Source organism: Rhinolophus sinicus, linkage group LG03 (assembly GCF_036562045.2).
Source record: "Rhinolophus sinicus isolate RSC01 linkage group LG03, ASM3656204v1, whole genome shotgun sequence".
Lineage (NCBI taxonomy): Eukaryota > Metazoa > Chordata > Mammalia > Chiroptera > Rhinolophidae > Rhinolophus > Rhinolophus sinicus.
The window spans coordinates 39,203,644-39,227,186 of NC_133753.1; the positions used below are offsets into that span (position 1 = coordinate 39,203,644).

At 39.4% G+C, this 23,543-nt stretch overlaps 1 long non-coding RNA gene across 4 annotated transcripts in view; it reads left to right on the forward strand.

The window, feature by feature from the left end:
* Positions 1-1,609: 1,609 nt before the first annotated feature.
* Positions 1,610-23,543, forward strand: part of LOC109444443 (uncharacterized) — a 117,774-nt gene continuing 95,840 nt past the window's right edge. Inside the window, exons 1-4 of one of the 4 annotated variants that reach the window (XR_002136857.2) lie at positions 1,610-2,058; positions 9,092-9,157; positions 12,403-12,535; positions 14,286-14,342. This is a non-coding gene — a long non-coding RNA (uncharacterized LOC109444443). Of the gene's footprint in view, positions 2,059-9,091; positions 9,158-12,402; positions 12,536-13,637; positions 13,860-14,285; positions 14,343-23,543 lie in introns of those variants that run through there. The other 3 variants (XR_012494678.1, XR_012494677.1, XR_012494676.1) reach the window with 3 other exon arrangements.

Below are 23,543 nucleotides of genomic sequence, written 5' to 3' on the forward strand. Positions count from 1 at the left end.
GGGGTGGCAATGGGGTCAGATATTGAAGGGTCAGAATTTCTAAGTAGGCCCTGTGAAAATGTTCCACCATATAGCATCTCTTGAGTCAAGTCAACTCTCCATGCTTCTCTGTGCTGCCCACCTGCTTCCCTGGAGCTTGTCAGAAAGTGACTTACTTGGTGGATGTGGTCTTCTGAGGAGAAAGCTTAAAGTTGGGCCACAATTAAAAAGGAAAATTCCTATGTGTTTGACAGTTTCTCTCAAGGGCTGTGAGCAAGGTAGAATGACATGGATATAGTGGCTAAGAGGACCAGAGGACAGAACTTTGCTTTTTCTTACTTGCCACCAGCAACTACATTAAGCCTGGAATTGTAGCCTGCTTAGTAGGCTCATTTCTTATGTGCAGTTTTTCCTGCATAGGTTTGGATGTGATTGGGGGAAAGCAGTGTCTTTGAATAGTTGTGTAGGGTGGTCTGATAGAAGTGCATTTCTTCATTGTGAAGATGTAGACATGAGTGTTGGTGGTGTGTGTGCACTCCCTGCATTCACGTACACACACTCTTCCATGTGCCCTTGGGGGTGGGGTGGGTGAAGCAGGATTCATTTTTGTTTTTAATTACTGAAATCCTACAATCCTCCAAAAGGAGCAGCTTAGTGGAAACCAATAAAAACAGAAGTGGAGCGGTTGCCAAAGCCCCAGCTCCCCGGAGAGCACAGGTGGAGAGAGGAGACCAGAGCCCCAGGCAAAGGCAGCAAGACTCCACAGTTCCTCCAAAACTCCCTGCAAAGAGGGTTCCTCCCCCCCTTCTTTAGCCCCCCAGGTCGCTGCCCCTTTGATTAATGGTATGGAGGTCGAATAAATCATTTAGGGGAAGCCCATTATGGGTTTCCCTCAGGCGGCCTCGTTTTGTTTTGCCCGATTTCCAGCAACTTTCTGAAATGTCCGTGTCATTGAAAGGGAACCCACTGATCTCTAGCACTTGGACAAATTATCCGAGGGAGGGTGAGTCCTGAGCCCAGTGGCTGCCCGGCTCAGGTCACTTTCTAGCAACCACCCTCCCCCCAACCTCCGCCTCCTGCTACTGGCTTATTTTCAGGAATGGATAATGTTGTTTATTTGTTCAGCCAAATATTTGGTCTGGGGAATTTACCGTGAAATTCTGTGAATTGCATATACCTAGTTAACAAAACAGTCCTAATGCCACAATGTTAGCATGAAAAACAACGAGCTATGGCCAGCTTTAACTCTTTAAATTCTGTTTGAGGGCATAGTCCTGAGGACCCTGGGGATAAGGAATTGAATGTGTGTGAAGATGATTTACTTTAGGTTTCAGTCTTTTATGTTTTGCACCAGTGCTCGACCCAGTACCTTACGGAAGTTGTAGGGTGATTCTCGGCGTTGCTTTTGGATCGAGCCCGTCATTTTCCCTTTTCATATCTTCCCCCCCCCCCCCCAGAGTAGTAATGTTTCCATTACTTAAAAAAGATGGGGAGGGAGAATCGCTCTTGAGGAGTTCAGCAAAGTCATAACCACATCAGAGGAGCTGCTTGGTTGATCCCTGCCCAACCCTTAAACTGGAACCGGCTTCCTGGGAGCTTAAGAAAAAGAAAGGGGCGGGGGGCGGGCGGCGGTGGTGGTGGAACGCATCACACATGCCCCAGCTTTCGTTGCATAATTCGCTCAGAACCTGCCAGGTGACCTGCTGACTTTGTTTTCTCTCTTGACCGTGCTTCATTCCACCACCCCCTTGCCGCCGGGCAACGCCACACTGAGAGGGCTCAGGACAGCAGCGGCGCTGGCAGACCCCAATAATCACCTGGCCTTGGATGGACGTCAAGATCCCGCCGACAGGCTCCGCCCCCTCCTGTTCCCATTTCTCCCCGGCCCAGCGGCCGCGGGGGCGCCAGGGGGCGTCTTCCTCGCGGAGGATTAGATCGTGCACCTGGCGTCAGCGCCGGGGCGGCACCGCAGGCAGCCTCGGCTCGGCCCCCTCTCCAGCCAGATTGCAGATTTCAGGTGCCCCCCGCCTGAGCTGAACGCGCCGTCCAGCTCCTCCGCCCTCCGGGACCCCAGATCAGGTGAAGCTCTGCAAAGACAGATGGATCTGATTAGCGCACGCGGGTCCTGAGGACGGGCGGTGGGCACATTTAACGTGAAATGGGGTCAGGTGGCCGCGCAGAGCCGTGGAGTCTTGGGAGCAAGCTCACCCAGGTGGAGGGGTGGTTAGAGACGTCGAGATCTTTAGGCGTTTTCTGTTGGGGGGCGAAAGCAGGAATTAGGTATCGAGGGGAGCTCACAATGGGCCCGCATCTTGGAGTGACTGAATGGGGGCATGGCGAGTGGGGAGCAGACCCACTCGCGGAAGGTCGGAAGTCAGGGCCCCGGGCTCAGGCCAAACTGCGAGCATACTCTCCCTCTCCAACCTTTGGGGGAGGGAAGGGAATAGAAAGGTGTGCTTGAGTGGAGTTGGCTGATTTGTTTCACAACTGAGATGCCAAGCCCATAATACTTGACAGCGCCTCAGCTGACCTCTTCTGGGCCTGTGGCCCAAGGATTCAGTGCACACCCTCCACCAGCCACCTGATCCCTAAGGTGAATCAGAGAATAAAGCCTGAGGCCCAAGTCTCCAAACTGTCCTCAATGATACTTTTGCTTCAACACAGAGCAAATTGTATAAAATATGCACCCATTTCTTTTCAAAATGAAAAGAACAATGCAAAAGCAACGTCGATGACCTTACATTACCCGAGAATCAGAAGGTTATTACTATTCCCTGGAGCAATTTAGGATAATTGGTGGACTGCCAGATTAGAATTGATGCAGGATTATTCAGGCGTGCCATTTGAGATAGACTAGCACAATTCTGAAAACTTACCTGGAAATAAATTAAGAGTAGTTAGAAATGTGGCCCTGGTAGAATTGCAAGGGTCCCATTTCTCTATGCTTTCAACACTTAGTGGCAGAATAAACAAAGGTTCGAAACTTCAGTGGTTACCAATGAAGAAAAGTGGTTGGTTTTAGGAAAAAATTTGGATTGTTCTAATATTTAAAAAAAAAAGAAAAAGAAAGAAAATTTGAAAAATAAACAAAAAATTCAAGATGTGCAACATTTAGTCAATCCTAGAAAAGTAAATTAGAATATTCTCTCACTGAAGAAGCTATTTGAAATTACTATTCCTAAATCACTTTACTTAAGGTATTAACTGAAGCAAATTCCAATTGTGTCTGTTTTTTCTCTCTTCAAAGATATTCTTTAAAAACTCTGAATGAAAATATAAATGCTGTTATGTTATTCAGAACAAATTATTCAGAAAATATAATACTATAGGATTCAGAAATGTTTACTTCGAAAATGTGAAATTTGAGGAAAAGAAGACAAGATGGAACAATAATTTGCTGAATTATGTTACTAATGAGAATTTCTTAAGTTCAGCTTTCAGTTTTGCCATATTTTCTGAAGAAAATATCTCATTGATCTCTCTTAACTTTTTACAACTTTCTTTCTAACAAAAGTATTTAAAAACAACAAGCCCTCCTCCCCCAAATCTTTGAACTCCCAGCCAAGGTGCAAGTAGATTCTAGGTTTGCATAGTTTCATTGTCATTACTTTAGCAAATTTTTTTTTCAGTTTTATTAATTGGAGCCTGGCCAGCAGATAATTTCCTAAAGGGTCCAAAGCACATTGATTGAGAGTTTAAAACATTGGATTCTATTGTTTACTCCTGAAGTTGTTTCTCTGTCCCTCTTGTCCCAGGAACTGACTCCATCCTGCACATAGTTGTCCCTACATAATTCAGTTGTGAAAAGGTACAACTGTGTTCACCTCAACTTGCATGCCGATTGAATTTTTTAAATCCTTGTCATTTGGCTTTGGAAGAAATTTGTTATTGAGGTTAGGAACCAGGGAAAGAGTCCAAAGGTAGTGTATCTTTGGAGTACTGACTGATACATCTTTAACTGGTCAGTTTGAGCTATTATAACCAAAGCGTTAATCTCACTTCCAGAAAGTTCAGACACGGATATTTAATGTGCAATTGTAATACCTCCTTCCAGTTGCTTAGATGCAACTATATCTTTCTTCCTGTTGTTTCTAGGTTTTATTAAAATATTAATATTTTTTTATAAGAAAGCAAATTGGCTTACTGTTACATCATCCTAAAACAACTATGTTTTTCTATGTTCTTTTTTAGTATTTGCCCACATATTTACATATTTTCATATAGCTGTTATTTTTATTTTCAGATAAATATAACATTAACATATTTTAAATCTAAAATGTATGGGTTATACATATGTTAATATGGATCACCTTCCCTCTTTTGTGGAAGTAGGCAGGATATAAAACTTAGTTATCCTCAGGTAATAGGTAATATAAAGCAGCCTAGCTGTGGGCTGTGGGAATCGCTACCAAATTTCGTTAAGATTCTGACTGATTTCTTAAGACTCAGCTTAAATGTTGTGGTTCGGTACTAAACAGAATGCTCTTTTGTATGCTTTAAGTATCCTAAAAAGTGGGTTACTTGACATCCAGGGCTCAGACAATTTTATATTGGAGGACTTATGCCTGCCTGATTTAGTTATCTTGGGAATATGTTCCTTCTCTGGAGAAAATCAGCTGTGACTCAGAGAAAGAGAGGCATGCTAAAAGATCTTTGTCTCAGACTCTTGGAAGCCATTGGTTGAGCAGAGCATTTTCCTACTGGATTTAACATGTTTCTCTCATTTTCTTGCCCTGACTACTTGCACCGGTTTTCTTGGGAACTGATGGTGATGGGAAAGGGAGGCAGAATTATCTCTATACAGTAATTACCAAATTGAAACCTATTCAAACAGTTAGGTTACCAGGCTCCGAACTGACCTTGACACTTTCAACCTTCAGATTCCAGTAGGTTGGGGTCAAACACAAATGTCGACTTGCTGAGTGATTTCCACATGCTTCTCTTGTGTACTTTAACTAGGGCAGACAAAAGATGTTTTTCCAAAGGGACTCACTCTTTATGAGGCCTGACCCTCGAAGGAACAAACTAATCTCAGGCGAGTTTGAGGTTTTAGGGCACTAAGAACTTTAGAGCATGGAGAAGTAATTTGTTCAATGGTACCTTAAAAGAGTTAATTTACTTCCAAAAGGTGAGTTCCTTTACTATCCTGAGTCCTTCACTTCCTCTGAGATCAGACTTGTTATTTGCATAGCAAAGCATTCCATTTAGCTGGAAAGGAGGGGGTGGGCACCGTGAACAAGGAGAGTCACTTTTCCCACAGTCTTTCAAAACTCAGGAGTGTGATAAGTGGGTTTGATCAACCTTTTCCCTCCCCTAAACTCCAAAACTTCAGACTGTTTTGCTCACTGTCTAGCTGGAGATTGACCGGCTTTTCCGGATGAAGAGTTATAGGATTTAGCATATAGCTGCTGAGAGGGCAGTTCTGCTAGCATTGTTTGTTTTGGCTAGTTAGTATAGACTTGCAGGTGAAACTCCAGGGAAACAAACAAACTTCACTAAAATCCCCCCTCCTCTTCTTTACAGACATTGCATTTTATTTTTAATTAAAAAAAACCCAAATAAATCAGGGAAGAGATTTTTAATATGTTGATGATGCTTTGCATGGGAATAATACAAATTTATCTTGATATTCTGTTTGTCACTTGGCTATCCTACTTGTTCTACTTAAACTCATCTATGCATTTAAATCAGGGGTGTCTGAGGGCCTACACTGTGTGTAGCTTGTTGTTTATTTTACTATCACTTAGCAACTCTCTAGAATTAGCACATAATTTTAACCAAATATGTGCCACCTTAGAGACCCACCACCATAAATAAAAGGGACTGTTGAGCATTCTAGAAGATTGAACACTCCCAAGCTCTAATTAGCATGGGATCTATTGGTACTCCTTTTAACGTGTCTATTATTTCCAAATTGGGAGATTAGTCACAGGGATCTGAGGGAAGAAACCAGGCCTTTAATAAGCTCTGTCAATAAGAGGGGGCAATTACAAAAACAGAAAAGATTTGCTGCTAGAAGTCAAACTGTGATTTTGAGTTGAAAACTGTTACATTTCGAGCATTGGTGGGAGAATCTATTTCTACCCATTGTCATACAATAGTATTGTATGACAAGTCATGGTGACTTTAACAACAGTAAATTTAGGGACATATTGGAAGACGAGAACGACAAGACAAATGACAAGCAAGACAAAATGATCTTTGGTCTTTTCTGCAGTGTTTTACCCATTGACAAAGTTTATTGGCTTCTCTAAGAGAAGCGTGCCCCTGAGGAGGGGAGTGTGACAGGGTAAGGGAGAGTCAGGAAGGGGCTTCTATTTTCCTAGAATAATTCACTATGAAAGTGTATTTAGATTGAACATTCATAACTAAATATAAATATCCAGAATTTTAAACATAAAAGTAAGTGCCTACTAAGATAAACGTGAATTTATAAGGAATGGATTGCATCCCTGTGTTGTAATGCTGGGGCACTCTTTTTAAAAAACATATAGATATCTTTTAGATAGAAGCCTGGCCATTGGTGGGAAAATTGTGTTCTGATGAAAATGAAAATGTTCCTTAGGTTAATTTAATGCAACACTAACTAAAATCTCTTTGAACATATTTTATGGAATTTAAGCTATTCAGGTAGGTCAATGAATGGGGAAAGAGACACCCTCAAATTTTAAGGTAATAATAGTAGACTGGCCTTAGCAGATATAAAAATATGTTATAAAATTACAATTAGAAGAAGCCTTTGTTATTAGGTTATCAACAGAAAGAAAAACAATATCAGTGGAATAAGCAGATAGCTCAGAAACAGATTTAAAATATTGTTAGAGCTTAACATTTGACAAACTAGAAGTAATATAGGAATAGGAATAGGAGTTACTAAGAAATACTAGGTTAAATGAGTGACCTGCGAAAGTTATAGATGTGTACATTACACCAAACTTCAAAAATGTCTAAACATATTAAAAAGTTAACCATAACTTATTTTTAAGTGTGATAAAACAGACTTGCCTATTATCTAGCCTATCAAAGAAATACACATTGACTGCTTAAGAAATTGAGGGTATTCTTAAAGGTAAAGAAACTGGGTTTGATAAGTAGACGTTTTTAAAAGTTTATAACAAAATGTAATACAAATAAATATATAAGGCAAAGCAATGGAGTATGAAAGGACAAGTACTTGATAAATATTTACTATAAAGTATATAAGTTATGGCTATAATCCAAGGTCCATGTGAAGATTTATAATCGAAGTAACTAGACAGATGATTGAGACCAGAGGTTGACAAACTTTTTCCATAAAGGGCCAGATAGTAAGTACTGTAGGCTTTGTGGATCCTAGGTCTCTGTCCCAACTACTCAACTTTGTCACTGTTACACAAACACAGCCATAGAGAATAATAAATCCACATAACTGTGTCTCAATAAAACTTTATTGATAGGGGCATAAAATTTTGAATTTCATATAATTTTCCTATGTTATGAAATCTTTAGATTTTTAAAGGACTATTTACAAATGTAAAAACTATTCTTAGTTCACGCTGTAAAAAACTGGTGGCAGATTGGATTAGGCCTGAAAGTGGTAGACTGTCAACCCCTTCTTTTGGCCGGTGTTTCCTAAAGCATTTTTCTTGAAGCAGTAGTCTCAAGAGCTCCTTCATGAAAAAAGAATGCTGTGATGTGACCAAATATACTTGGGAAACCCTGAGTACTGTATCACCCTCTTAGAAATTTACAACGAACATTCACATTTTAAAGGCTTTGAGAAGTCACACAGGGAGAAACCTGCTTACCTTCAGTCAACCCAGTGATACCTCAATTTATGTGACCATAGTACCCCCTTTTCTCCCACACATCTTCAACCTTACATCGCCTTTTGCATGATTTGGCCCTTGCCTATCTCTCTGAGGGCACTTCAGGCCTCCTTTTCCCTTGTTCTTTAGCTTCCAGCCACACAAGCCTTCTTTGTGTTGTTTAACCACCACATATGTTCATTCCTGCCTTGGATGTTCTTCTGTCTGCTGTCCCTTCTGCCTAAAAGGTTCTGCTGCCCAGTCTCCACAAGGTTGCCCTTGTTGTTATTCAGTTCCCAACTCAAATGCGTCCTTCTCAGTGAGGCCTTTTCTGATGAGCTGCTCTAAAACAGCTCCTTCCTTCCAGCATGTCAGCCATGGGATTCAGTCTGTGTTCTTCACTGACTGTTATATGAAATTTTCTGTCTCTGTGTATGTACATGTATCATTACTTTACTGCAACGAAAGCTCCATGAGAGTGGAAACCTTGGCCCACTTGTCTTCCTTAGATAATCTTGTCTCTAGAAGTGTCTGCCACATAAATATATGCAATATAATTTTATTCAGAGTGCGAGAGAGAGAGAGAGAGAGAGAGAGAGAGAGAGAGAGAGACATAGATGAAGGAGAGGGAGAGGGAGAGGGAAAGGAAGTATTTCACATTTCACGTTTTTGGAAATATGTTTTTGTGCAAAAGAAAATGCAAATGTTAAATAATCACAAAAAAATTGCACAATGTCACTAGCAGTTACAATGCAAATTAATACAACTTAGAGTTTACATTGCAGCTCAAAGGTTAATCTAAACAGCTCATGTAATTATACCCATCAATTGCTGATGTTTCTGTAAATGAAGCCATTAATTTTTTTTTCTGGGGCATACAGGTAACCTGCAATAAAAACTATAAAATTGTTTATACTCTTTGACACTTTGGGGAACACACCCCATAGAAATAATCTGAGGAAAACAGTAACTTTTTCCCGATAAATTGATATTAACACTGGTTATAATAGCAAAAGATTGGAAATGATCTTTCTATGGTTGTTAAAAATGACAATAGTGAACATTACGTCAACACCTGGGCTTGTGTTTATTGAGCAATACCAAATGAAAAGAGCAGAACACAAAATATATGCCCTCCTATTACACTGATGTAAACTGTGCACACACCCACTAAACATAGCTAGACAAGAAATTGCAATAAGGCAAATTAAATGTTATGTTTGTTGTAGTCTCTGCTCTGTACAGTTAAAAGTTGACAAAAGGAAAAACTGGAGCTTGTCTGTACTGAGGAGAGAAAACCGGTTCTCTACATGCTTTAATTTCAGGTCGGAGAGAAGACTTAAATATCCTGAATTAAAGGTGACAAAACTAGTCCCGTTCAGACTTTCAAGGTAAGTCTGAGCGTGTGGTCCCAAAGACATTTCTCAGTTAACTTACTGGGCTATTCTCAGAGTCCTTTGAGGAGCAGGTTACTGTGTACTATTATTTACTATGAATTTCCTTTACATAGGTGTTTTTGCATAAATTACGTGGAAGAAACTAATTCTTATTTATTAGCTTTGTTCTGTTCATTTAAATGGTTAACAAACAACACCTGTTGTCGAAAACTTTCAAAAGCAAACACTTTTCCATGCCTGGTGATGCTGAGATTAGCTAAGGGGCAAGAGCCTGGCCCAGTATTTAGAGGGTGTCCTGTGGTCCCAGTCCAGTAAGGAGAGAATGCCAAAGTGTCCCTCTGAGTGTTTCGCAGACTACACTGTTTGATCTGCAGTGCGAAGGTCCGCTGGTGTGGTACGTGAGCTCCGTGGATGAGCGCAGGTTGGAGAACTGTTATGTAATTATAGCATCCAGAGCGTCGGACGCGCTACCCAGCCTAGCCTAATAGTTTGTACTGGGAAGTGGGCGTCATAAGGATAGTGAGAATTAATTAATGTTTATGAAGACCTGTCCAGTTCATGGGAGAAAAGCCCTGTGTAAAAAGCCGTGTGTTAATGCGCTCGGGAAAATGATGCTCTCCTCGCCCCCTCAACCGCCTTTCAACTGAAAGTTTAGCTGTTTGGGCAGAAAAGTCATTTCAGAGTAAAACTCATTTTACTTCTTTGGAAAGTTTTGAGCAAAGTTTTTTATCAGCTTATAAATCGGGTCTAATTTGGTGTATGGTGAATATTTTGCCAGCATACAAACGTGAAGAATTGGGATTCGGTTGGGCTTAATGTACATAAAATAGCACCATCATTCTCATCAACGAATAAATAAGACTCAATTGTCCACTTCATATATGTCATTATGCCACTTCTTTATGTGTGCAGAGTAAGACAATTTAGTCTCTGTAAAATACAAGTAGTTTAAAATCCAGGAACATTCTTTACCAAAATGTAAAGAAACATAGTGGCTAGACATGTATATTTGAATTATTCACATGTAATTTTCATTTTGGCTTAAAAAATTAAAGCAAGATATAAAAAAAAGTTTTACGTGCTGTCAGTTGTAATTCATCAAAGTAATGCAGCTAGCTAGCTACCTAATTATTTGTGTGATTTCTTTTTAAAAAAAAAAGATTATTTGAACACTGAAGGCAGAAAATAAACATGGTACTCTAAAGTCCAAAGTTAAAATAAATTGCACACAACTACATGACATAGGGGATAGAAACATTTCTCATCTAGTAGATTACCTGTAATTTTAAATATAACATGAGAAATAAATTACTAACCAATACGTACTTTTATAGCTTATTCACCTGTGTTCCAGGTACTGTATGGAACACAGGTTTAACACAATTGTTAGCTATTGAGCAGCATTTCTAGCGTTCAAATGAACATTATTAGGCAGACAAAATGGCATCATGATATTTAATTTAGAATAATTATTTTTTTTTAATATTTGAGAATGATCCTTCTTTGTAATTAAAGGAGATGCTTAGAATACCCTTAATGTTATACTGTAATTTTCTTGTAACAGATGCTTAACTCAGCAGTTCATTCATTCATAGTGTTTTATTAAGCTAAACACATTTAGTAGCAGACCTGCAAAATAAAGCCTAGCAACTAAAAGCCCACCGATATCAAATGTTTTCGTGTTGACTTTAATTCTGTTTACATTTGGTTTGACAGCTTTTTACCCTTTTTTCCTCAGGTGTACAAATTAATTCTCTTCTCTAGGTTGCATTTTCAACAGAAAACTTTACCTTGTCTGTTCACCTAGGGAAATATGAAAGATGCTGTAAAGAATCTTGTGTTATTCATGTATAAAGCGATTGATCTGGGATACTTTATTTAGAAACTCCTTTGCTTTCCTGATTTCATATTGAATAGAACATTAATCTACTATATTTATAATTTTCAAAATGAAATGATGCTTTTGAGCACTATCGCTGGAATGCCTCCAAATGGAGAATTAGGTCAGGTTACCACAGAGGCCTTTGAAGACAGTGTGGGTGTGTTAGGGGTGAAATCAGAACAGCCTCAGGAAGGACAAGATCAAACCAAGAAGAAAAACTGAAATGGGATTTGATTTTATGAGGAAAGAGAACTTGTAGGTGAAAACAAAGCTATTTGTTTTTAACCTTAGATTTTATTTTTGGTCAACTGTGAGTTGGACGCCAGAATAGATCATATAAATGATGGGAGGGCAGAAAACCAAACTGGCATGAAGAACTTTCAAAGGCTTATATAAACGATCTGGTGGTATTCAAATCTACAGGTCCTGACAATTAACACCCTATGGTCAGCGAAGAATTGGGTGAAGTCACCAGAGTGTGAAACAAACATTCTGAAGAATTCAGAGTTGACTGAAAAGATGCCTAAATAAAATAATAGGCATCTAAATGCATTTTAAAAAGAGAAATAATCAGCCTGCCAATTTAACTTTAATATATGGAAATACTCAAGTTTATCACATAGGCTTAATATAAGTTTTCATAGTGCAAGTGAAATTTGAAACTAGTCCTTAAAGGTTGAGAATTGGGGCCTTTCAAAAGTTCCTGAACTGCCATACTCCTCATGGACTTTGAGGTGGTTTTCCATCAGTGCCCTTGACTTATATTGCTTTTCCATACAGATTTTTGTCTCCAGGTTCCTCATGGGACCAAAATAATACTGAATTATTAGGGCAGTCATCTGAGACTGTGCCACAGAGGGAAAGTTACCGATTTTGTAAATTGATACCTTGACCTTGCCCCTGAGTGGACAATGACATAACCAACTTAGCTAACTAGTCACAGACCTAAGTAGATGAGCTTGGTTGACTGAGGGGAAGCAATAAATTATGTTTGTATTGACCTTAGTAAACCTTTTAATTCTTTCCCACATGATATAGTTCTCAACAAATTGGGAAAATATGGCCTAGAGTCTAGGTAATTGCACAACTGCAAATCAATGGCCAAAGCCTGCAGCATCAATTGTATGCCTTGGTGTACTCACACAATTTCATCATCCTTAGGAAATGGCGGGGCACTTAAACTCCAGGCCATTCCCTCCCATGGGCCCAGAGAGGATGCTGACCTTGTGTTGCTTACAATGGTGGGAGGGAGGGGAAGTGGCCTCCTGCCCCATTAGGGAGGAAGCACTGCTCCAGGTGTGGTAGGGGTCAGGGCTGACATGAGGAGGCATGAAGGTTATTGTTGCATGTCTTCTAGCAGCTGGTCTCTCAGGACAGAAGGAAAGATCCAAATTGCCCCTTTGTACCATTTGTTTGACTGCTGGTTGCAGTCGACTTGAGCGGAAATCTTCCTCAAGTGCCCTGGGCCTTTTGCCTCTGCCTCTTCACTGGTAAGTTGCTTCCCTGTCTCCTCTTAGTTACAAAGGGGAAATACACTAAAAACTTAAATGGCTTCCAAGTTGAAAAATCTATATAATTTGTAGAAAATTTATTTCCTCATTCGCTCAATACATAATTTTTCAGTAACTGCTACCATGTGTCACCACAGTTGGCATCTGAATAAGATTCAGCCTTTTCCCTGGAGGAACTTCCAAGTCTATGTGTAGACACTGACACGTATATACACAATGGCTGCATGAGTCTGCAAGGGCTCCCATAACAAAATACCACAGACTGACTAGCTTAAATAACAGAAATTTATTTTCTTATAGCTCTAGGCCAGAAATCCAAGATCAAGGTATCAGTAGGTTTGGCTTCTTCTGAGGCCCTTCTCCCTGTGTTTACGTGTGGTTTTCTCCTGTGTGCGCATGCATCCGTGGTGTCTCTGTGTGTCTAAATTTCCTTTTCTTATAAGGACACCAGTCAGGTTGGATTAGGGCCCACCCTAATGGCCCCATTTTAACTCAATCACCTCTTTAAAGGCTCTATCTCCAAATACAGTGACCTACAGAAGCATTGGGGATAAAGGCTTCAATAGATGAATGGTGGGGGCATTTTTATTGATTTACGGGAGGTTTACTTTCTTTAGTCTTTTATAAAGATGAAACTTTTTTTGTGTTATTTTTATAATTAAGGAAAAGGAAATTAAAAATTTTGGACGAAAATATGCTTTCCCAGGGTGAAGATATTTAGCACAAGTTTTATTGTAATACTTGATTCTATGCTAACTTGCTCAACTAGCTTAGTTTTATTTATAAACATAATTCTTGTTAAGCAGAATATTATTAAAAAGGTTTGCAGTGTTTCTTGAACTTCCCTTTTAATAAATATGAAGTATTCCAATAGCAGCCAATTAAATTAGGAATATGCACATATTCATTGAAGACAAATGTTATGGACTAAATTGTGTCCCCCCAAATTGACATGTTTAAGGCCTAACTCCAAGTAGCTCAAGTTATGACTATATTTGGAAATAAAGTCTTTAAAGAGATAATTAAATTAAAATAAGGTGATTAGGATAGACTGATCCAATATGACTGATGTCCTTATAAGAACAGGAAATTTGGACGAAGATATGTACAGAAGAAAGGCCATATGAAAACACAGGGAGAAGACAGCCACCTACAAGCCAAGGAGAAAGACCTCAGAAGTAATGGACCTTGCCAATGCCTTGATTTCTTATTTTTAGCCTCCAGATTCATGAGAAAATAAATTTCTGTGTTTAAGCCACCCAGTCTGTGGTACTTTTTTTATGGCAGCTCTAGGAAACTAATGCAACAAGTAAACCCACCTCATCTGTAATCCCTATACAAAGTCTTGTTTTTGTTCTGTACTATTATTTTGAAGTCCTTTAAACATATTTTATGTGAATAGTCCTAAAATATTTTATTAAGCTGTCCAAATTAGTTAAAAATATATATACAGTGAGCACCAACTTCAAAATCGTACACCTGAAAAAAAATCATCTAAGGTAGAAACCTAAATATAACACAAAGAAATAAAATTATACCAGCCCTAAATTGGACTGGACTTGGCAAAGAATTTTATATACACAGGTGTAGAGCTGTTCTGCAATTTCAATTAGATAAAAGTATTTGGAATAGAAATATGATTTTAATCAGAGCTATGAGTATATCTTGTAAAATGGAAGAACCTACTGTTTTGTTCCATTTATTTTTTTGTGTATATGGCTTTTCATAGACTTTTCATAGAGGGAGGAAAACCACAATCCAGAGAATTTAGAAAAAAGGGAAGAAGGTAAACTATTCACTTAAAATATTTTTAAGTTGGTGGGTCTTTAGAAATGTGTAGTGACAAATGAAGTCCATATAGCAATTTCTATTTAGCAATATCTAAAGATTTCAGATAAAGCTTTAAAAGTTTTGGAATATAAAGGTGTATTTGTATATGAAACATTTAATTTTACTAAAGGTATGGTAGCTACTCGATGGTTACAAAGTATGAAATCCTCTGTAAAAGAAAGTTACTTTTAGTTAACATGTGTTGGATCTTGTGTATTTACAGGAAATGTTTCCATTTAAGACCATTGATACATTAATAGTTTCCAGACACATTTTATGACAGGGCCTAAGTTTGTTCTCTTTTGAACAACTAGGAAAGGATGTTTTTTAAAGTAAGCACTTAGATTTGCCTGGATCTCATTTATAAAGCAAGGGTCTTAACTCTAAATGTCTCTGAAATCAAACTATGCCCTGGAGTAGTGAATTCCCCAGAGATGACCGAAGCATCTTCCTTCCATTCAACTTCTCTTTACCCTCATTCAGACTTCCTAAACCTCCCATACCCCTGTGTTTTCTTTCTTGAAAAAGAGTGAATGGATGCACCTCCTGGTTGTTCCTCCACATCTTCTAATTTTATTCATGGAAAATCTGCGGTTTTACTTTCATAATTCCTTTGAAAAGTTGTTAGTCGTGCATCATTCATTGCAATATAGTTTTAAAGTTCTGCTCATCTTGACCTTAGAGTTTGACTGGGATCTTTTAGTGGCATTGTGAGACCTCTCAGAATTGGGGGCACCTGGTTAGGTGGAGAAAATATGAATGTATTCTCAGGAACAGGTAAAGTGTTATTGACCTGAATCCTTTGTCTTCCAGTGTGTAACTAAAGCCCCCTAGTGGCCAGGTGACCCCAATCAGGTGCTGTGTGCCCCCTCTTTGGGGAGAGGATTTTGAGAGCTTAGCTCTTCCTCTCTCCAGAACTCTCTGAACTATGGGAGAAGACTATTGGGTCCCCAATATAGCCCCATCCTCTGGTTTCAAAACTTCTCAGGGAGTCCTGGCCTTGATTCCTGCAGGCTTCTCAAGGAAAGGAGAGGCCAGCAAATTCTCCAGGTGAGAAGGCCTTTAACTGGCTCTTTAAAGTGGTAAGGGATAGTCCTACTGTCAGTGAAGGCTGAGAAATTCATTAAGGCTCTGAGAGTTGTGAGCTGGGGTTCCCCGAAGTAGCTTCCTAGCTTCAGATGTCTTACTCTGACTGCACTACTTCAGAAGGTAGGGTCCATATTTCCCCTTGATTTTCTCAGAGGAAAATTTAGGTAGCACAAAAATATAGCCCTAAACAATTCCAATCACATGAATTGGGTACTTGCCCAAGTAAAATCAAACTTAGGCCCCACAGTGTAGACCCTTGTGGAATCCCCTGTGTCCCCTAGGAATCCGTTCCTTTATGACCATATGGCCCCCTGTGGGCACAAGGCCATTTATAAACATGTGATAAGGGACCATGCCTTCTCTGGGTCCTCAGTGATGAGCAGGATGTTTGGCACCTAAATAGGGGCTTGCTTAGTCTTTGGAATAAATGAAAATAATTGAATCAAGACAATTTCAAGTATATGTGTTCCTGATGAAACCCTCTAAGTTGCAAAAGACGCACTTGACTAAGCTTTTAAATTCAGATGCTTTTTCTTGTATGTGAGCAGTGTGCCCAGTAGTATGGGGAGGCACAGAAGTCTTAGATTGAATTGATTCCCCAAGAAGCACCAGTAGTCAAGTGGAAACCACAGGCTCCCCTTGACCCCATGTCCCCCTCCAACCCCTGCCCTAGTTTCCCACTCCCTGTCAATGTGCTTAGTACTCTTTCCCCACCTCACACTCCCCCTTCAGCCCCCTCCTCTCTGCATTCTGTACCCACCACTCCAAGGACTCTGCTCCTGCATAGGTCACCAAGTCATGAAGTCAGTAGTCACTTTTTAGTCCTCTCTACCTTCCTTTCACCTCTAGGAGCATTTCCACTTGAGACCACTTCCTCCTTTCCACTCTCTGCTCTGATTTTCTTTTCTACTTTTTGGCTGTTCCTTTTCAGACTCCTTTGCCAGTTCTCCTGTCTCTTCTCAAATCTAAATGTTGGCTTTTCTTAGAACTCTATCTTGGAGTCTCTTCTTGTATCACTTTTCTGGTTATTTTATTCATGGAAGTAATCAGAAACACTTGGGGAGTTTTTTTTTTAAGCTACACGTATTCAGACCCCCAAAATTCTGATTTACTGGGTCTCTGGTGTGTGTAGTTTGAGAAAAGAAAATTCCACAGGTGATTCTTAATAATACCCTTTGTTAAGAATCATAGATCTCTCTTTCTCTCTCTCTCCCCCCCTCCCCTGTGTCTCTCTTTCTCCCTCTCTCTAGATGATCTCATTCTCTCCTATGGCTTCCATATGCTGATGACTTTTAAATCTAAATCTCCATCTCCAAGCTTGCCTTTGAATCCAGATTACTGTATACAAATGCATCCTTGGGTGGTTCAGAGACTTCTCATAAAACTTGTCCTGAACGGAAATCATGATTTATTTCTCTAAATTTGCTCCTCCTATCTTTTCTATTTCAGTAAGTGACACTGTCATTTGTACAACCCAGACAACTAGACATTCTCTTTGACCACTTTTCCTCTATCCTCCATACCCAGTGAAGCACCAAGTCTTGCCAAGCCTGACCCCTAAATAGGCAATTGTTGATAAGCAACCATTTGTTTCTACAAAAAAAAAAAAAGATTCAACCCAATATTTATCGACTATGTTCACTTTTCTTTATTTCAGCGACAACATCTTGGTCCAAGTGCTGCCTCTTCAGATGACTGAAATCTCTTTCTTGCTGGCCTCTCTGCATCTGCTCTTATGCCTTCTTTCTGGTATTTACACTGTCTCCAAAGTGATGTTTTTGGATGCAGATGTAATTCCATCATCCCTTCACTTGTAACCCTCAATTAGCTTTCAGTGCACTTTGAATAGGTCTAAAATTCTAAATGGCTTGGATGACCTGATACCATGTGGTCCTCCCTTTTTCCTCTGCACCTTTCTAAGTAACTTTTTTCTTTCCACTTCCTTCTATGGTCAAATCTTATTGCACTTCTTCAGGTACCTTCTGGTTTAGGGACTTTGCACATGTACTTTCCTTGGCCTGTTATGTTCTTTACCATTTTTTTTTTTGGTTTGGTTAGTTCCTGCAAATTCTTCATATATTAGCCTAAACATCATTTCTACTTAAAGCTGTTCCTCGCCAGGTTAAGGGCCCCTATTATGTAGCCAGAAACTCTCATTATAGTGCTAATCACTATTGTTATTCATTCTGTAAATTGAGTAATTATTCACCTAATAACTGTCTCTCTCTGCTAGGCTAAAGCTCCATGAAAGCAGGGTCTATGTGTATCTGATTTTCTGCAGTACTCTCAACTTTTAACATGGTGCCATAAATTTGCCTGAATCTCAATGTAATATGTATTGAATGCATACATAAGACGGGAGTTGACACAAATGTTAAAAACCAATACCAGAAACTCTTTTTAGACGTGTCACAGTAGAGGCGTACATAAAGCACTGTGAGTGTTGGAAGAGAAAGAGAGATTATCCTGGGTTTTTCATGGGAAATTTCACCCAGAAAGTAATATTGGTCTTGGCCCTTTGCAGATGGCGAGGTTTTCCAGGGATAAAGAATGGCATTGTAGGCAGAGGGGGAACACAGGAGTGAAGGCATAAAAGTAGAACAAGACAGAGTAAGCTCGAGGAGTACCAAATGATCCAATTGACCTGAAGATAACGTATGTGCTGGGGAGATAGAGGGTGAGAAGGCTGAGAAATAGGAGAGGGGGTTAAATGATGGAGAGCTAAGGGGTTTAAACTTTTAATGTTTGGCCATGTTCAGAACAGTGTTCTGAGAGAACTGATCTGGCTTTTGTGTTCAGGGGGCGCTTTGAGCACCCAAAACCATCTAGGAAGATTGCAATAAACTTTACGAGAGATAATGAGTGCCAGAACTCAGGTTGTCGCAGTGGGAATGGAAGAAACGATGGACTTGAGGCTAAGATTATGGAAGTAGATTTGCCAAGGGTTTGATGACTGGTTCCACACAATGGCAGCAGAAAGAGACAGGCCAAGATGACGTGAGGTCCAAACACTAGATCTTGGCCAAGAATTTTAGAGTACCTACTAGTTGTAATTTAAGGGAGAACTGATGATTGCATCAAGTGTCCATTCCACAAAAGTGGCAAGAGTTCATTCATTAGACAAATATATTTACCAAGATTTCCTGCTTTCTATCCAGTGTCCACTCTGTTGAAACATTCCTACTCGTGAGTAGTTGTTGAGGTGGTTTGTAAGCTGATTTTTAGACTGGTGATTTAAAAAAAAAAAACTTTTTTGCATTAAAAAAATTTCTTTTCTTTTCCCAGGCAGTTGTTATGGTTCAGTCCGCTTCACAGGTATGGGGGAGGCTTGCAAATGACTATTTCACATTTACTGTGTAAACTAGTGACTCAGTATGTTGCTTTAGAACCAGATATGTGTGGTTTTGCTTCACTTGAGGAATTCAGTAAAGAACATACTTCATGTCAGCAGAAGCCCTCGTAAATCTGTATAGAGAAGGACATGAGTAAAACCTCCTTTTACAATCACATGGCTACATGGAATTTGTTTCCTTTTCTTTATGGAGAAGCTCTAGATTTTTCTCTCATACCTCAGAAAAAACCCGATTTGTGCCTATGAGCTGATTGTGAGAAGAAACACCACTGTCATCTTTTTTCTTGCGTTCATGCTTCAGTATTAAAAAATAATTGAAGGAGAAAGTGAAATTCTAGGGATTGTTATTTTGATTTGTATGTGAGAGGTATGCATTTTCCCTTCAGCCCTGTGCTCCAGGGGAAGCTTGCCAGAAAAAACAAACAAGGCGGCATGGCCCTACACAGCTTCTCCTGTACAATGGCTGAGCTTCTGTATCTGGCCCTATGTATATAAACTATGTTTCCTGGGATAGAAAGTCTTCCAGAAGCACAAAAACACGACACAAAATGTAGGGAGGAGACATACGTATTTTTTTTAGATGTAAAAGAACATTTATACCATTGCTATTTCAGCTTGAATATTAAGATTTAAAATTTTAAGCTTTCAAAAAATTTCCACAAATGGGATTTTCCAGCTATGCAGGTTTTGGCTCAAAGAAATCGGGACTAACAAGATTGAGTGAAAGGAGATAAATATTAAGAAGAGTCCCTAGATGGGAGGGTTTCTGCAGGAGACACCTGCCCGGCTTGGCATAATGATCTCAGCGGCCTGGCAGAACCTCTATTTGAATACTTTGGTTGGATTTGATGACCTTTTGCGGCTTTTGTGGAATGGAAAAAAACATATAATTTATTTTTTCTGAATGGAGTGCTGTATGTTCCTCTAAAGAGTCCTTGGCATTCTGTTGTCTCACGGCCTTTGTTAATGAACTTGTGGAGATTCTTGGACATGCATGATGTTAGAAACAAATTTAAGACTTTAATTTTCATTTTCTGTATGCCTCTTTATAAAATTTCCCTAGGAATTGATGTATTATTTATCTAAATTTATACTTGAAATGCAAAGCGTCTCATGCTGTCACAGGGACATTTACTTAGTATTAGTCTTTTAAAACATGTGTTTGCTTCATTTCTGCCCTAAATAACACCATTCGTTTTGTGTGTGTGTGTGTGTGTGTGTGTGTGTGTGTGTGTGCACGCATGCTCACATGCTCTAATTTCTGAAATTTATCTTCTTTTGTTTGACTTGAGAAGACTTTGTGGCTATTTGTCATGCCTAGTGATCAGTGCACAGTCCGCATGTCCCCGAGTACACAGGTGTTGGAACGGAGGTTTCCATCCTTGGTATAATAGCAGCCTGATCGCTCCTCGGGGCCGGGTATTTTTGTATTTCCTTGGTGAGCAGGACTAGAAAACATTGCTCTTTTAATTTATAGATGACACTTTCTTGGAAGGGAAAACTAAAACTGCACACCTGTGATCAGTACTGGACTTCAGAATAACTTTGATAGAAACTGAGGAATTAGTTGAGCAAATCTTTGTTCTATGGCAAATGCATTCTCTGGTTTACAGAGCATTTCCCGTCTCCTGCTTTTCTCAAACCTGATTGCCCCCCAAGACTCTTTCTCTGGGGTGTCCCCAGCACCGGCTGCTTGCCCAGGTCCCTGCTCACTCCTCACATCTCCTCATGCACTTCCTGAAAGACTGTTCCTCTATTCCTGCATCCGCTTCTGTTTTCTGCTGATCTCCATCTTCTGACCACTTTTCTCTCACTTTCCACTGCCATTCACTGATGGCTTTGGCATGTTCCTTCTTCATTGTTTCAACATGTTTGTTCTTCTTCTTTTCCTCTCTCATGATGAAAATGATATTCTTCCTTTTACCTGAAGTCAATCCCTACTTGTGAGTTCTGGGTCCCATCCCTTTTGGCATCCTTACAGTCCTCTGATTTTATCTGTGTAACAGCTCTTGGATTTTTTTTTACGTATCTCCGGATGCATTGCCTCAGTGTTCCTATAGGTCACCACAATTTCCCAGTCTCTCAGCTTCCCTCATAATCTCTCTGCACATAGTATTGTGTTTTCCAGACTATCTTTCTTCATGAAGCCAAGTGAGTTCTCCAAAATGTACACCTGAGCATTTCACATACCCCTTCCTTCCCTGCCACTCTGGGTTCCCCTTGGTTATTAGAATAAGATCCAGACTCCCCAGCAAAGGTGCTAGCTTTTGTTTAGCTTTGGGAGGAGATGACAAATCACCTCTCAGCAAATTAAATAGTGATATGGATTCATGAAGTCTTCTACATTAAAAAAACGTTTTTGACGAGGCCATTTCCAGTACATAGTCTAATTTTAAAGGTTTGAGAAAGAAACTTGGAGCTTATAGAACTGTTTCTGACATTTACAGAATCTCTATAAACCACACACCTTTTTCTTTTGGATACCTATGATGCATGTTTGGACAATTTCTTTTGTAGAGAAGATGTGATTCATAGGAAACATTGATTGGTAATTTAGAAACCGTGAGTTCTAATTATGGGAGGTTGACTGTGCAAGGCATATGTGTAATCTTTGCCTATTTCCTAAGCTGTAAGACGGTGACAAAACTAGTATACCACCTCCACAAGTGTTTGCAAAACACAACTAATAAAAATAGCCAGCTATGTTATAAGATATTAAGATGTCTTGCAAGTAATAATCTTTTCCCTTAATAACGCAGGATGATTTATGAGTCCTGTGGAATTGGTTTTAATCCCTGAGGTTAACCTTCATGTAACTTAAGGAAGAATAATCAGATACAAAGTGGTGATATTTCCTGCTTCACAGTGTATGTAATGTGATATATATGATGCCAAAATACAACCATGAAATTGAAAAGAAAATCAGCTAATATTTAGCATTTATGAGTATCATTTTGCTTTCACAACTCTTTCCAAACCTCAACTAATTAATTTATATACATCTCAAAGGAAGGTGATGATTATCTGTTTTACAGGTGGGAAGAAGCTGAAGTTAGTTGTTAAAAGCCTTGCCTGAGGCTGGAGAGGAGGGGGATGTCTTGTGCCAGGCCTAGAACCTGACCACTCTTGATGTCAAATTCAGCTGCCTCACGAGCTTTTTGAATAATGCTTCTGCTTCTCTCCGCAGTGACCTTCATTGTTGATTTAATGGATCTTTGACGTTTAGTCTTCAATGGCTAGAAAGTTGAAGCTAATATGTTTTGTGATTCATGGAGACTTCATGAGTCTCCAGAAAATCTCAGTTCATGGAACCTTATTTTTTGGGATGAATTTTAGAGAGAACGAAAGGGGCCCGAGGGAATAAGTAAAAACATGATATACCAGGAAATGCTTCTGCTCCAACACGTGGGTGAGCTGTAACTGATGCCCTGTGTGGCTTCTAGTGAGGGAATTTAAACATTTAGTGTTAAATGTTAACTGTGAGTGCAATTCCCCTACCTAGTACAAGGTGATGAATTGTAAACTTCTAGAGGACAGATGATGGTATAATTCCTTTGTACCTGCAAACTGAGGATGACAGGTTAGACAGGTTGTTCCAAAGGCTCTTTGCAAAGGGACTGTCAGAGACTTAGATTGCTTGCATTCCTCAATTTACATAATACATCTATTCCTCCAAAAGTGTGTGTAAAGGAAGTCATATTTTTAAAGCACTGGGAAATGTTGCCTTTTAAAGGATCCTTATTTTGAATCTATTTGAAAGTGAAATAAACTATTGTGATAATGACAATTGCTTCTCACTTAATCTTTTGTGCAAATTTGACTTTTCAAATAAGTGAATTTTTAAAAGCAGAGCCTTTCTGTGAACGTGTCACAAAATGCAGCAATAATACTAATCCATAGGGGAAGGGAGCGGCCCCGGGGAGAACATGACATCATGACATTCAGAGACAGTTGTCTCTGGGTTGCAATATATATTCTGTCAGTTAATACTGGGTGACCTTGGGCAAGGCTTCTTTGGTAAGTTTTACAAAGAATCGAGTGATTTTATACTGAGAATTTTCATTTGACCAGGTATCATGGACAACTTCAAGATGGTTTCAAGGCAGTTTGTATAGATCTCTCTCTTCTTTTAATATTTGGATGATATTCTATTGCATAGATTTACCACAGGTTATTTCTTCATTCTTCTAGTGGTGGGAGTGCATTACTTTTTTTCCATTTTTTTTTCCCCTTAAAACAAAGGATCTTGCAAAGAATATCTTCATAATATGTGTTTTTATATTCCTATTACATATGCTGGTCAGATTTCTAAAAGTGGGATGACTAGGTGTGTGTATTTATTTCAGATCATGGAATTATGCTCCAAGAGGCTATATAGCACTGTGTATTCCCATGGACACTTAGGTATGCTGACACCATCACTTACACTGAGTATTGCCAAATGGTCTCATTTAAGGAATCTGTTGGATGACACAAAGTGTCTCGATGTGGTTTTTATTTGTATTCACTTAACTGTGGGTGAGCTTCATAAGCAAATTTTACATGTGTGTTAGGCCAGTGATTTTATTTCTGGATGATTGGACAGGAATAATAATCAGGCATGCAATTTAATCCAAGCCTGGGACTGAGAACTTCCTCGATATTCTCCTTTGTATAAGGGTTACAGTAACTTGCAGGATGATAGCCTGAGTTATCCATGCCCAATGTAGTGGGAAA